This window comes from Silurus meridionalis, chromosome 28 (genome assembly GCF_014805685.1).
Source record: "Silurus meridionalis isolate SWU-2019-XX chromosome 28, ASM1480568v1, whole genome shotgun sequence".
Classification (NCBI taxonomy): domain Eukaryota; kingdom Metazoa; phylum Chordata; class Actinopteri; order Siluriformes; family Siluridae; genus Silurus; species Silurus meridionalis.
The window spans coordinates 14,882,784-14,897,976 of NC_060911.1; the positions used below are offsets into that span (position 1 = coordinate 14,882,784).

The 15,193-nt window shown below is 39.6% G+C and overlaps 2 long non-coding RNA genes and 1 other non-coding gene across 3 annotated transcripts; 1 reads left to right on the top strand and 2 right to left on the bottom strand.

Moving 5' to 3' along the window:
- Positions 1-1,355: 1,355 nt before the first annotated feature.
- On the bottom strand, positions 1,356-1,438 carry trnal-cag. Its single transcript has one exon. It is a non-coding gene; the product is annotated as a tRNA-Leu (tRNA).
- A 61-nt stretch (positions 1,439-1,499) lies between these two features.
- On the top strand, positions 1,500-4,090 carry LOC124381589. Its single transcript, XR_006924884.1, has 3 exons — positions 1,500-1,837; positions 2,268-2,431; positions 3,995-4,090. It is a non-coding gene; the product is annotated as an uncharacterized LOC124381589 (long non-coding RNA).
- Positions 4,091-10,419: 6,329 nt separating this feature from the next.
- Positions 10,420-13,565, bottom strand: LOC124381144. The gene is made up of 3 exons (XR_006924803.1): positions 13,383-13,565; positions 12,131-12,950; positions 10,420-10,685 (listed from the first exon to the last, which is right to left on the bottom strand). It is a non-coding gene; the product is annotated as an uncharacterized LOC124381144 (long non-coding RNA).
- Between the last annotated feature and the right edge of the window lie 1,628 nt (positions 13,566-15,193).

Genomic DNA, 15,193 nt, shown 5'->3' on the forward strand with positions numbered 1-15,193 from the left:
CGTTCTATGTTTACAGCAAAAGCCCACTCAGTCCTTTCTTCACCTCAGTCTTGGTACTAGAAAATCCAAAAATCCCTGACTAGAAGACCTCAGAGATCTCCACTGAGCAGCGGCGTTACAGGAAGGCTGAGTATTCCAGGTATGTGTGCCAACAAGAACGCTAGAGGGCTCCAAATCACCACTTTGTGGTTATTATTATTATTATTATTATTATTATTATTATTACTACTATTATTATTATTATTATTATTATAGATTTCTTTGTAATGGTGGAATGTGAGTTGTATGGATGTGTGAGACTCGTGTATTATATTCGCAACGGATTAGCAAGTATCCTATCGTCTAACTGCGATGAATCAAATTTCTTAATTCATTTAGTTTTTTATTACTTTTATCTGGAAGGGGGGCCACCCAATAAGTCTGTCTCAATTAAAAAATATCTTAATTCTTGTATTTATCGGTTTAACTGAGAATCAAAAATAATGCTCACGATCTAGACAATAGATTCATATAAGGATTACGAAAAACGAAAACTCCAATTTTTATCTTTATTTAACCTAAACATGTTTTAAGGCACCCAGTCCTGCAAAATATTTGTATTGATTCATCTTTTATCATTAGTCAAAGAAGTGTAAATTTGAAATTCTAATACCGCAAAGTTTTAAAGCAATAGAATTTCAGCAAATCATAATTATAATAAATTAAATTGTAAAAAGATATTTTATTAGTTTTCATTTTCTTTTATTTGTATTCTACACTACAATTGCTATCATTTCCTAGCTTTGTTTTTTTTATTTTATTTTAATGTCACAGAGAAGTGGTTCAAAGCATTTCACTGCATATTGTACTGTGTATGGTTGTGTGCTACGTAACATTTGCTGATGTCAGTTTAGTCACTTTTCAAGAAAATAGCAGAGAAATGTAAATTAATTTAAATAGTTTTCATTGTTATCATTTTTGTAACACACTCAAGTGCTCTATTGTGTTTGTTTATACAGGACCAGCCAATAGTTTGGACACACAGCGTTTTTTTGTTATTTTCATCATTGTATTATTATCATTGTATTAACAGTTTTGATTACATGAAAATGTTTATCTACCAAAAACGTGTTAAATAACCCAGAATATGTTTTATATTATCAATTCCTCAACTTAGCCACCTTAAGCTTTAATGAAAGCTTTACACTCTTTGAGTTCATCACCTGAAACGGTTTTCCAAAAATCTTGAACAGTCCCCAGATGTTTTAAGTGTTTCAACTGGATTCAGATGGAGTGATTGTGAAAGGCAGGTTATCTGATGCAGTATACAGGACTGTAATATATAATTTTGTATTTTTTTTAAGGAGAAAAACTATTGTCAGAAGTGGGATTCGAACCCACGCCTCCAGAGGAGACTGCGACCTGAACGCAGCGCCTTAGACCGCTCGGCCATCCTGACATTAAAAAAGACTTGGAAACATTTTGTCTATAAAGATAAACTTAAACTATTTGACTCAAAAAAGACGATAAAAGACATAAGAAATAATTTATTACTATTTCCTTCAAAACACAAATTATACAATTTCATTATTTGGTTGTAACTTAATTTTAGTGTTTGTAAAAAAAAATGTACATTAACGTTAAACCGAACAACTCGGGAATCGGGCAGGAGACTCGAGACGTGTTCTGGAGTATTAGAAGAAAATACAAATATTTAATTTTCTCTTTCTAAAGCGAAAACTGAACGACCAGAAGATACACGGACCAATAGAACTTATGCTCAGAGAACTTTTACACTCAGACAATTGTGTTGGCCGAGGAAAACCCCAGGTCGAGGTCATAATTCCGCGACGGCGCGGTATGTTCTAAATGTGTTGTATGTTTTTAAAACGTGATTTACTGCGATTTTACTACGTTTAAATGCTTGTTTTCAATGTTTCTATATTCAATTTATGTGTTTATATAGTTTAATTATTATACACAATTTTATTCATTATTTATTATCTATTGAGCTGTGGCGACCCCTATTGGCAGCAGCCGAAAGAGGAATAAGCTTATTGTATATTTTATATATATATATATATATATATATATATATATATATATATATATATATATATATATATATATATATATATATATATATATATATATATATATAAAATAAAATGTTTTTAACCATGGTTGTCAACTTGCCATCTGCAGTTATCATTAAAAACAATACAAATGTTGATTTGCACAATTTACACCTTGCAAACTCAAATACTTTTTTTTCTTTTTTTTTACAGAAAGCAACAACCCAGCATGAGTGAATTTGTTCAAAGGAGAAATCCCCTGTTTACTCCCCAACAAGCAGCCACTATACATTTTCAAATGTCTCAATTAATCTCGATACAGACGCTCCCCACCTTACGAACAAGTTACATTCCGAACGACCGTTCATCCTAATGATGTAAGAGCTATAAAAACTATCAAATAAACATTAAAGGATACAAAAACAAATAAAAATAATCAGAATACTGTATGCAATATTTTGCATTAAGTAATAAAACAAAATAAAAATTCATAATAAAAAATTTATTGGTCCGAGTCCAGTGCACATCATGTGGACTCATTACGGTCGCCGAATGTTTTCATCTCCGAACAAATTTCACTTTGAGGACAGGTTTGGTCGAATCCGCGAAAGTTCGTAAAGTGGGGCGCTTCTGTATATGGCTTTTGAATTTTTAAAAGTAAATTTTTAAACATAAATACCAAGATTCAGGGTTCTCGATAGTTATAATAAGCAAAACGGCTTATTTCATCTTTTTGTAAATAAAAAAAAAAGATGAATCAATCAACTAAAAAAAGATCAGCCGATTAAACGATTATCAAAATAATCGTTAGTTGCAGCACCACTTTGGTTGTGCTAATGCTAGCAAAGACTTTGTGATGTCTCTTGTTAGCTGTTTAGGATTATTAAGTAAACAGTCTGAACATAAAATAAAGAGATCTGTAGAACCAGCCTACATCAGAGAACACATTAGCAGTTAGGGTGATTTTTCTTATGGTTTTAAAGCGTTTTCGCTGCAAGAAAATAACTTTATCCACCACATCTCGACACCCATTGCCGTGTTTTTTTTTTTGTTTATTTAGCTGAGTTAGTGTAAAGTCAATTTCAGAAGCTTCATGGTTCACCATAAAACATGCAGTGAAAACAAAAATGCTGTTCTGTTATTCCCGTCCGAGTGTCTTGTCCTGGTCTTCAAAATCGCATGGGACTAGTAAAGGAATAATTCAAAAATTTTGTTTCTGTTATTTATTAATTTTTTGAAATATATTTTATAATTTTGTTTATTCTTTGTACTTTTTAGGTCACTCTTGTTTTTTCAGAGCGGTTTATTTTGTGTGGATCGGAACGTTGTACTTGACCTTCATTACAGCCTTCTGTCTGATGTTACCAATATAAAAACAAATAATGTTTTTATTTACCGTTTATTTAACTTTTATTTACTCTTTTGAACACTTTCAGTAATATGACTTCCCAATAAGATATCGCCTGTGAACATTAGTTAACTACGCTAACAATCTAACTAACAATCAATAATGCTACGATAGCATTTATGAATCAATATACATTTCTAAATTTAGTTCGACATTTCAAAACATTGTTAGCATTATCTAATGCACCGTGAACTAAAGCGAACAATGAACAATTGTATTTTTAATACTAACATTAACAAAAGTTAATAAATGCTGTAAAATGAATACATTTTTAGAGTTTGTTCGTGTTAAGTAACAACTAACGAGGCCTTGTTGTAAAATTATTCTCCTTTTATTAGTTTAATACTTTGCAATAATCAGTTACGTAATGCATTAACATGAACAATCTACCAATAATGTATTTTATAGCATTTATTTCCCTTTGTTAATAAATGAATTCATATTAGTTATTAATTAAAGATTATCCAGTTCTTTTCTCTCATAAAGAAGCTTCATGATTTATTAAGTCACTCGTTTTCTTCTTTTTTTTAAGGTGTTTTTACTTCATCAAACAAATAGAAGGGCACCAAAGTGGTGAAAACAAACACCGGCCATCTTCAGGTGAACCCACGAGTCCTTACCATGTTATAGGAACTTTCAGATCATGATTTTTGTGATGTCTGAATATGGACTGATTTAAGTCAAATTTCTGTCACATGACCTTCAGTTCGAGGGATGCTTTCCGTTTTTATGGCCAGTTAATCAAGATTAAGAGGCAAGTAAATTTTTCAGATAATAGTGTTAAAGATTCGGTTTGTATACAGCTGTTACAGAGGTTTATTGCTCTTATTTTTCTGATTAGCATTTCTGTACCTCATTTTGAACAGCCTGCTTGTATATATTGGTATATTTATTTTATAATAAAGAAATGCAGTCATTCTTAAAGTATATATATATATATATATATATATATATATATATATATATATATATATAAAAAACGTTTTCCTCATAGAAACTCTCTTTTTCATAACCTTTTTTTTCTGTATTTTTTTTTTCTCATTTCACTTTCTTTCATCTCTGGATTAGATAACCCATCCGTCACATGCTCTCTTTTTTTTGTATTGTGTGTAAAGTAAACTTTCTCTTTTGAGGCATATCTACTTTTCATTTAGATTTTTTAGTTACAGTTTTTAACATTTCTCATAAACACCAAGGTCAATAAGGTGGTGCAGTTTAAATGTGCTTAGAATTTACTTTGCAAAGTGTTACGACTTCTTTTTATATGTCTAGGGTTGAAGCTGTAACATTCATACTGTGATCCATTCTGTGAATGGGCCAGGGAAAAGGACACGTAAACCAAGTATAATATAAAAGGATTTATTCAAACAAAGAGGAACAGGAGGGAATGGCAAAGTATATATAATATTTACACTAATCAAAATCCAAAGGCTTATTAAATAATCCCACAGGAGAGAGAGGCGGAGAGTGGCGCTAAAGAAAAGAACACAACAAAACCAACCCAACTACCTCAGTTATAAACCACTAACCTAACTCTAAACAAAACAGTTTTCAGGCGCCTCTACACGCCCTAGCTTACCTACTCTAAACTAACAAAAATACAGAAGTAGCGCACACTCCTAGCTAGTGTCTCTATACATAGTATCACCTACGTGTTGCAAGATGTAAGTCACGTGACATACTACCTGCCCAACACTCCTGGGGAAAACACAAAGGTTGTTGTCGGAATATAACCACTCAAAAACAAGCAAGATAACAGTCAACGATTCAACAATTGTAGTACAACCAATAAACAAGCAATGCTTCAAACACACCAATGCAAAACAAATGGTGCTCATGGTGCTCTCTCCAACGTTCCTGCAGTCCTCTTTTTAAACCCCAACAGTTGACTGGATTGGCCACAGGTGCAGTCAGGTCACACACGTTGATTATCTCCCTAGCCAATAGCATTTCAAAGAGGGCGGAACCTTGAGAAATTGACAGGAAGGTGAACCAATAGAGAGAGACAAACACCCACACACACGAAGATCCAATGGGACGTAACACAAAGTTTTTCAAGTATTTTGTAAATGTTCATATATTTTTTACACAATAATTTTGGTAATCACAGCTGCCAATTTTCTTTATTTTACTTTAATTAGCGGATTTTCTTTGTTTAATTGTTAAAAAATGTCACTCTTTCTTATGGTAATTCACAGTAAAATCTATGGGACATTTTATTTAGTGCATAATTATTCTGGAGAGTGCACAGTTTTAAACTGTAAATGAGTTTACATTTTTTATGTATTTTTTTAACTGAATTATTCAGAGGTTATTTTTTTTACACAGCAGTAAATTTGCCAGTGTTGTTTTTCCAGTGTTGCTATAAAGTGTTAAAATAGGGGTTTGCATAAACAGATTGTTTTAACACCAGACATGTCGGATCTTAGTAAGCGGTGGTGTCGTTTGAGTAAAAGTGAACTCTCTTTCAGACGTAACCGGACCACACCTCCATTTCCGTGCAGCCGTCATGTTGACTGAACCAGAACACATGCGGATGCAGAAATGAGTCCAGTGCAGGGCTTTTTCCAGATGGATTTTGTTTCATTGTCTCTCCCTCACTTCTGAATCACTAAGAGGGTGTATGTTGGTTTTGTAATGAAGTGAAGTCCAGTAGCCATTTATACTGCAAATATGTGGTAGCATCTGAACACAGAGGGACTGGTGCTGTGGAGGAGGCAGAGACATGTGGGGTGGAGACAGGTGTGGTGGGGTTGGAGACAGAAAGAACAACGGTGGTGGTGTCGAGGAGACGTGTGGTGTGAAGATGGAGCAACAGGTGGTGTAGACAGAGAGACAGGTGATGGGGACAGAGACGTGGAAAAAGTTGTAGAACAGCAGTTTTGCTTAGGAATAACATTTATGAAATGTATCAGTCATGATTTCAGCCTCATAGCACATAGACACCACTGGTTGAGGTGGTAAGCCAGAAGAAATATTGTTGCTTTATGCATAAAAGCATAGCAGGCATCATAGTATAACTTAAGTTATATAAAGTTATTAGATTAGATTCTACTTTGTTGTTGTGCAAGGTACATGAACAAAGTTAATGAAATTTGGTGCAGTAGGTAATAATATATGGTGTGTATATATAGTAATATACAATATATTGTGCAAAGGTAAACATGTCAGGAGAAAATATACTCACATGATATTGTTTTGTACAATTATGGATGTATGTATATACAGAATAAATATGGGTGGAATATACAGTTATGCCCCTCGCCCTTTCCAGTCAGCGTTTCTTGTGAATGTCCTCCAAGATGGTAAGCTGAGTGCCGATGAATCGTTTGGGCAGTTTTCACCACCCTCTGAAGGGTTTTACGGTTCAAAGCAGTACACATTGAGATGCAGTTAGTGAGGATGCTCTCAATGGCACAGTAAAAGTTCTCTACTATCCTGTAGCACTGGTGGGACTTTTTAAGTCTCCTCAGAAAAATCAGGCGCTGTTGTGCCTTCTTGATCAGGATAGGAGTTCGGGAGACCCAGGCGAGATCCTTGGAGATGTGGACTCCAAGGAACTTAAAGCTGGGTACACGCTCAACAGCAGCTGGTTTTTCTGTCAGTGTGTACAGCAGTCAAAGACCTTGGTGTGATCATTGACTCGAGTTTTTTCTTTGAGTCTCACGTAAATAATATCACCAGGATCTCCTTCTTCACCTTAGAAATATTGCTAGAATTAGAAATATGATGTCGTTACAGGATGCAGAGTTCATGCTTTTGTAACATCTAGATTAGACTACTGTAACGCTTTACTGTCTGGGTGTTTAAGAACGTGCATAATTAAGCTTCAGTTAGTCCAGTATGCAGCAGTAAGAGTCCTCACTAGATCTACCACATCACCCCTGTTTTAATCAGTCTACACTGCTCCCAATTAAATCTCGCATTAATTATAAAATTCTACTACTGACGTATAAAGCACTTAACGCTCTCACGCTGCAGTATCTGAGTGAACTCCTGTACCATTATAATCCCCCACACCTACTTAGATCAAAAGGTGCAGGCTATTTGTTGGTACCTCAAATAATGAAGACTACAGTGCGGGGCAGAGATTTCTCTTACAAAGCCACACAGTTATTGAACAACCTTCCAAGACAGGTGTTGGAGACTTAAACAGGTGGTATGGGCTGGTGAAGACAGAGGTACAGGTGATGTGGTAGAGAGAGAGAGAGACAGGTGGTCTAGTGTGGTGAAGACAAAGACAGGTAATGCTTTGTGGTGGAGACAAAGAGACATGGTGGGGGTTAAGAGAGATAGGTGGTGTGGTAGAGAGAGAGATAGGGGGTGTGGTAGAAAGAGAGACAGGGGGTGTGGTAGAGACAGAGACAGGGGGTGTGGTAGAGACAGAGACAAGTGGTGTGGTAGAGACGAAGACAGGTGGTGTGGTGGAGACAGAGACAGGTGGTGTGGTAGAGAGACAGGCAGGTGGTGTGTTTGAGGTGGAAACGGCATCTCTGACCGTTCTCTGATTTAGGGTAACAATTGTATGTTTGGATGAGATAAGACAGAGATGATTTTCTGGAGCAAAACACCCTGTCATTTTCCTCATGTTGTAACCTAGTAACACACACACACATGCACATATTCTCTCTGTCTGTCCTCCAACTCTCTCTTCTTTTTGTTTGTTAGCATAGTGCAGTTGTCATTGTTGTGTTAGTGTAATTGTTAGTGTAGTGTAGTTGTGTTAGTGTAGTGTAGTTGTGTTAATGTAGTGTAGTTGTCAGTATAGTGTAGTGTAGTGTATTTTTAGCAGAAGTTTTAGGTAAGAAGCATTTTATTCATACATTCGGTTGCTATAGTGGCGAGTCCTCACGCTGTGAGACAATTTGGCCCTCATCAAACTCGCTCCCATTTTTCCTTCTTCTAACACATCAACTTTGAGGACAAAATGTCCACGTGCTGCCTGATATATCCCACTAAAAGGTGCCATGATGAGGAGATAAGTACTATATTCACTCCACCTGTTATAATGTCAATGTTATGCCCGATGTTTGATATATACAGCATATATGTGTGTGTGACGGCTCGGTCGTGTCTGATTCCAGCGTGTGTAGTAGAGTCTCGGCTCCTAATCAGGAGAGTGTGAATCAGAAGCAGGTTTTGGAGGTCTCACCTGCTGGAGTTCGACCGCTTTACATCTCCCCAGCCTTCACGTGTCCTGATTCAGCAGTTCAGATTATTTTTGCAGTCACAAGTTAAGTTTTTTTTTGTGTAACTGATTGTAAGAGTCCACTTCAGTCTGATCAAATTCATCCAATTTTTTCAGAGCAACTCAAACTTTAATATATTATACATACATGTTGTTATCGGTGTGTGGGGAGAGCTCCATCATGCACTGCTTCACACTGCTCACTCATGTAACACTCCAAAGGTGTTTGTTTCTGTGTGACCAGTTGTAATAACCTTACCATCTTTTTCTACATGTTCCAGTACAGTGTATAACACATCCACATTATCCTCCTGATCCAGTGTCCAATTGCACTCTTTCTCCTTCTCATAGGGTGATGGAATGGAGCTGGCCTCCCACAACCCCCCTGTGGTCTGAGATGGGGAAGGGAGGGGTTAAAGGTTTTGGGAGTGTTCTGAACGATCAGTTCCAAACCAAAAATTGGGAGGGTTTGCTTGAGAAGGTGTTAGCCCGATTGTCTAAATGAAAATAAATATAACCACAATTGTCCTACCAAGGATGTCCCAAGACTAGAAGGTTTTTTTAAACTGCTCAACTCCTGGTTCCAGAGTTTTGAAGAAGAGGTTTCAGATCAAGTGATTATTGGGGGACGTAAATATAGATATTCAAATAGACGGAAAGTGTGTTTGCTAAATGACTTGTTAGGAACAGCAAAGTTAGCAATTTGGAAAACAAAGGTCTAAAGCTGGCTTCCACAGAAGGAGATGTTTAAAGGTAACAGTTCTCTAAGGTGTGGTGTGCCCATCTGGCTTTATGTGTGTGTTACAAAGATGAATTGGTGAAATGAGTTATTGTGGGTGGGAGACTGGCTCTTGGTTATGTTTTTATATTTACCTTCTTTTGTAAAGTGAAAGATTGGTAAAACAAAAGGGGAAAAACTAACCGTTTATGTAAAGCTACAATAAATGTCTTGTTAAACCTCTCCTCTTTTGTTAAACACTCTCCCCTGCTCACTCTCTCTTTCTCCCTTCCTCTCTTTTTTTCCCTCCCACTTTCTCCCACCCTCTCTCTCTTTCCTTCCCTCTCCCTCACATTGCTTCTCACTTGTTCACTTCCACTGCTATTCTGTTCTCTTGCACCAGGGGGAGCATGTTCCTTTAGAGTCAGACCCTAAACACTGTCTCACTACTGGACACTTGCAGAACCAGAAGAAGAGATGATCACCCAGAAATCGCCTTCTCTCAGGACATTAATAACAAATCAAATGTTCCTCAATATTTTAAAGCATTAAATCACTAATTTCTCTGTCCGTCAATGACGTGTAAGTGACCTCCACTCACGAGCGCTAATTTTCATCTCCTTTAAGGGCTCATCTGATAAACCTCCCTTGAAATAGTGATCAAAGTGTTATGACCATCTAGTTTAGTGATGCCTCACAAGGGGTGTAAGATAATGATAGATAGATGAATTATGACCTTCACTTGTTAGTACACTAGCCAACAAGCCTGTTAGCGAGCTAGTTTTATGATTAACTGGCCCACCCAGCCTTGGGTGCAGTGGCTTCTCTGTAATTAATGATTGTGTGGTAAGAGTAAAGAGACTGTTAAAGCACAAACACACTTATCAGTAATGTTTTTCTTGTTTCAGGTTCATGCTCCAACACTGAGGAATAGTCCAGATCGATGTAAACATATATACTGTATGAATGTGGATTTTGGAATCTGTTCAAGGTAATCGGTCTTTAGAAAAACTGCAGCTACTCAGTGAATAGTACATTTCAGTCTGATAGCTCTGATTTGGAGTTTATTATAGAATAGACTTTATTTGGTACATAGACATTACAGCACAGTGAAATTCTTCCTTCCCATATCCCAGCTTGCTCAGAAGCTAGGGTCAGAGTGCAGTGGCAGCCCCTGAAGCACAGAGGGTTAAGAGCCTTGCTCAAGCTTGGCTATACCGGGGCTTGAACCCCCAGCCTTCCGATCAGTAACCCAGCACCTTAACTACTGAGCTACCACTCCCATATAACAAGCTTTTGGAGGGACAGAGTCTGTTCCTAAAAAGAAAAATATATAATAATTAAACACAGATCTATGTTTAAGGCAAAGTGCCACAAGAGCTGAATTTCCTGAGCATTTGATTAAACATTTATTTAGACACACAACCTTTTAGAGTACCACAAAACGCACACGCTGCTGAGGAGCAGGTGGTAGTCCAAAAGGGGTTGAGGCTTGTAATGTGTTATGTCACAATGATTAACAGTGTGTCAAAGAAACGCCCGAGTTTTATTTCAGAAGATAAACCCTGCTCAGAAAGGAGGTGTTTCACGCAGGACTTGGTGGCTCAGTGGTAAGAGCCTTGCCTCTCATATGGGAAGTAGTGAAAGAGGTAAGTAGAAAAGATAGGAGAACAGAAGTTAGAGTAGACGGGGGTTGTAAGAGTAGATAGGCGGGGCAGGGGTCAGAGTAGATAGGGGGGGGTGAGTTATGAGAGTGGATGGAGGAGGACTGACCCACCCAGGAGGAGGAGGACCCAGGAGGCGGCGGCTCGACCCAGGAGGACCCAGGAGGCGGCGGGTCGACCCAAGTCAAGTCAAGTCAAGTTTATTTGTATAGCGCTTTTCACAACAGACATTGTCTCAAAGCAGCTTTACACAAATCAACAGTGATGGTGAATGGTGTGCATTTGTCCCTGATGAGCAAGCCGTGGCGACTGTGGCAAGGAAAAACTCCCTTAGATGTTATGAGGAAGAAACCTTGAGAGGAACCAGACTCAAAAGGGGAACCCATCCTCATCTGGGTGACATCAAGAGTTTGATCATAAATCTTTCAACAATACAGAACACTGGAGAGTGAGAACTAACATGATTACTGGAGTATAAGATTATAAGTAACCCAGGAGGACCCAGAAGGAGGAGGCGGCGGGTCGACCCAGGAGGACCCAGAAGGAGGAGGCGGCGGGTCGACCCAGGAGGAGAAGGTGAAGGCGGCGGGTCGACCCAGAAGGGGGAGGCGGCGGTGGCGGGTTGACCCAGGAGGAGGAGGAGGCGGCGGTGGCGGGTCGACCCAGGAGGACCCAGGAGGAGGCGGCGGCGGCGGCGGCTGGACCCAGGAGGCGGCGGCAGCGGCTCGACCCAGGAGGACCCAGGAGGAGGTGGCGGCGGGTCGACCCAGGAGGAGGAGGACCCAGGAAAAGGCGGCGGCGGGTCGACCCAGGAGGAGGAGGAGGCGGCTTTAACAGTGTGTCAAAGAAACGCCCGAGTTTTATTTCAGAAGATAAACCCTGCTCAGAAAGGAGGTGTTTCACGCAGGACTTGGTGGCTCAGTGGTAAGAGCCTTGCCTCTCATATGGGAAGTAGTAAAAGAGGTAAGTAGAAAAGATAGGAGAACAGAAGTCAGAGTAGACGGGGGGGGGTGAGTTGTAAGAGTAGATAGGCGGGGCAGGGGTCAGAGTAGATAGGGGGGGTGAGTTGTGAGAGTGGATGGAGGAGGACTGACCCACCCAGGAGGAGGAGGACCCAGGAGGCGGCGGCGGCGGCTGGACCCAGGAGGCGGCGGCTGGACCCAGGAGGTGGCGGCGGCGGCTCGACCCAGGAGGACCCAAGAGGAGGAGGACCCAGGAGGAGGCTGCGGCGGGTCGACCCAGGAGGAGGAGGACCCAGGAGAAAGCGGCGGCGGGTCAACCCAGGAGGAAGAGGCGGCGGGTTGACCCAGGAGGACCCAGGAGGAGATTCCAAAAGCCACATTCATACAGTATATATATTTACATTGATCTGGAACCTTTCTGTGTTGGTTTTTGTGCTCCAACAGTCTTTAAGCGTTCCCCTGGTACCCTTACTCTTACATCATGATATACACATGAGAACATGGGTTGTAGTTTTCACTGCCATACACACATTTCTGAGCTGAAGTAAATCTTAGCCAGACAGCAGCAACACCCCCGGCAATGAGTTTGACCTACATCGCAATCATGGTGATTAGAATATCACGATCAGTAGAACCCTAGACAAAATTGTACAGTTACCAGGTTAACGTTTGGATTAGTTTACAGGACACTTAAATGTTGGAGAAGTGTATATATAGTGAGATTTAAAGGATTTGGGACGTCCAGTGCTCCAGCAGGCGAGATCTTCACATCCTGCTTCTGATTCACGTTCTCGGTGATGATGAGCAGAAACTCTACTTCATACAGTGAAGCGCTGAAGGGAGCACGCTAGAATCAGACACATCCGAGCCGTCACGCACCATATCCTCTTCTTAACTGGGGAACAGCTCCAGCTGCCAAAACTGTGGGTCTGCATACACTGTCTACACACACAAAACTGTAAGACAGTAATTAAATAAATAAATGTATTTTATATATATATATATATATATATATACACACACACACACACACACACACACACACACACAGTAATCCCATGTATATCCCACTTTAATCCCCCACTTTACCACGTTTTATCGCGGAATTGCCTTTGTCACATAACTAATTAGTTTGGCTGATTTTCCCAGTCTCTCACGGAGAGCACCATAGTCCAAAACACTTATAGAGAATAGTTTTTATGAAGTTTTATGTTGAACTAATAAAATGTATTAATTAAAATATAATTATTAATTATAAAATGAAGTAAAATGTTAATACAGTACAATAAGTAAAGACTGCTGTGACGCCTCTTTTTTGACGTTTTTTGGGGTGTGGCGTCTGTTTATCGCAGGCGCTTTCGGAAACGGGGGATTACTATAGATCCTACCTCTTCTTTCGGGTGCTCCCATTAGGGGTCACTACAGACCTTCACTTCTCCAGGCTCTCCTCCACCTGCTCCCTACTCTCACCACAAATCACAAGATCATCCACAAACATCATAGTCCACAGAGACTCCTGCCTGACCTCGTCCATCAACCTGTCCATCACCACTGCAAACAGGAAAGGGCTCAGAAATTTCGCAGTAACATTTCAAAACAGAGTTTGTACTAATAAATTACATAAAAATCTTTAAAAAACTATTTTAATATTGTATTTGTTACAGGCCCCGTGCAAAAGGCCGTGTGAGCAGATTAAAAAGTCCCTGTAAAAACAGGAATAAATGAGGAGACAGGAGCAAACGTGTCTGTGTCTCACACAATCCCCAGCAATTGTGAGAGCACCTGTGCGATACTGCTCCTTCACGCAAATCCTCAGTTCATTTTCAAAATAAGAGTCCCGATCCTTCTCAGCAATACACAACATTTCAAACGTTGCAGTTTTCAGCTCTCCATGAAATTGAACATAAGAAATATATGTAACAGACAGTATTTTAAACTTTGTGGTTTTTCAGCTTTCAATTACATTTAACATATTCAATATATATAAAACGAAAAACAGGGTATAGAAAACAAACTTTGTTCGTTCAAAATCACAATACCCATAATGTGTACATACTTTAGGGTGTCACATCCTCCCCAACAAAATAAAATAGGCTCCAGTTACAAAAAAAACTCACACAATTAAACTCTTCAACACATCTATTTGTTTCAATATACTGGCATTGGATATGTGAATGGTCCGGATGTGTTCATGTCAGTGTAAGGTGATATCTGAAAGGAGTGTGTCAAAGGTGTTGTCCACACAGGTAAGTATGGGACTGTATAAGCTGCTATGTAATTGAGTGTGTTCTGGGGTTGTACTGAGGGTTGACCTAGTGTCTCATATGTGAACATTAACTTTGGTTTTCGTTCCCGTGCAGATCGTCTTATGAATATCGGGTCTTCTTCTGCTGGATCGTCCCTTGCATCATTCATCTGTGGACTTTCCACTTCACTGTCTTCACTCCTTGGTGAGGATATGGAGCAGTGAACTGCTTCATCCATTGGCTGACTACTGCTTTAGATATCTTCCCCTTGTAGTGACACTGACATTTGATCTTGTTCTCCACAGGCAGGTACTGGTGACAACATTTCTACCTGAAGATTCTCCTGATTTGGTTCTGGACTTGGTAGGTAAGTATTCTCTCTTCTAGGTTCTGTCCAACTAGCAGGAATCCTCAACCAACACTCCAGTATCACTCTCATCCGAATCAGCCTCTTCTCCTGCATGGTAAGCGAGCTCCTTGCCTTGTGTCTCTCTGTCCCTTTGACTGTTTTGCTTACGCTTCACAGGTTTCCCAGGATCCAATGGAGTTTCCACAGGTAAGTCATTTACCAATAACAGCAGGTTTCGATGCAGAGTGCGTGTTCCCTTCTTGCTTCCATTTTCAGGGCTCACCTTATACACCGGGTTGTCAGCTACTTGTTCTGTGACCACATAGATGTTTTTCTCCCAGTATGGTCTGAGTTTTCCCGGACCTCCTCGCTCACTAAGATTTCTGACCAATACCCTGTCTCCGGGTCTTAGCACTACACCTCTGACTTTAAGGTCGTACTGGGCTTTGCCTCGTGCACTTGCCTGCTTGCTGTTTTCACTTGCTATTTGGTATGCCTCACCCATTCTTCTAGCCCACTGTTCAGCAAAACCTCGGGGTGTTTGCCCCTCATCTTCTTCAACCAGCCCGAATATCAAATCAATTGGGAGGCGAGGATGTCTTCC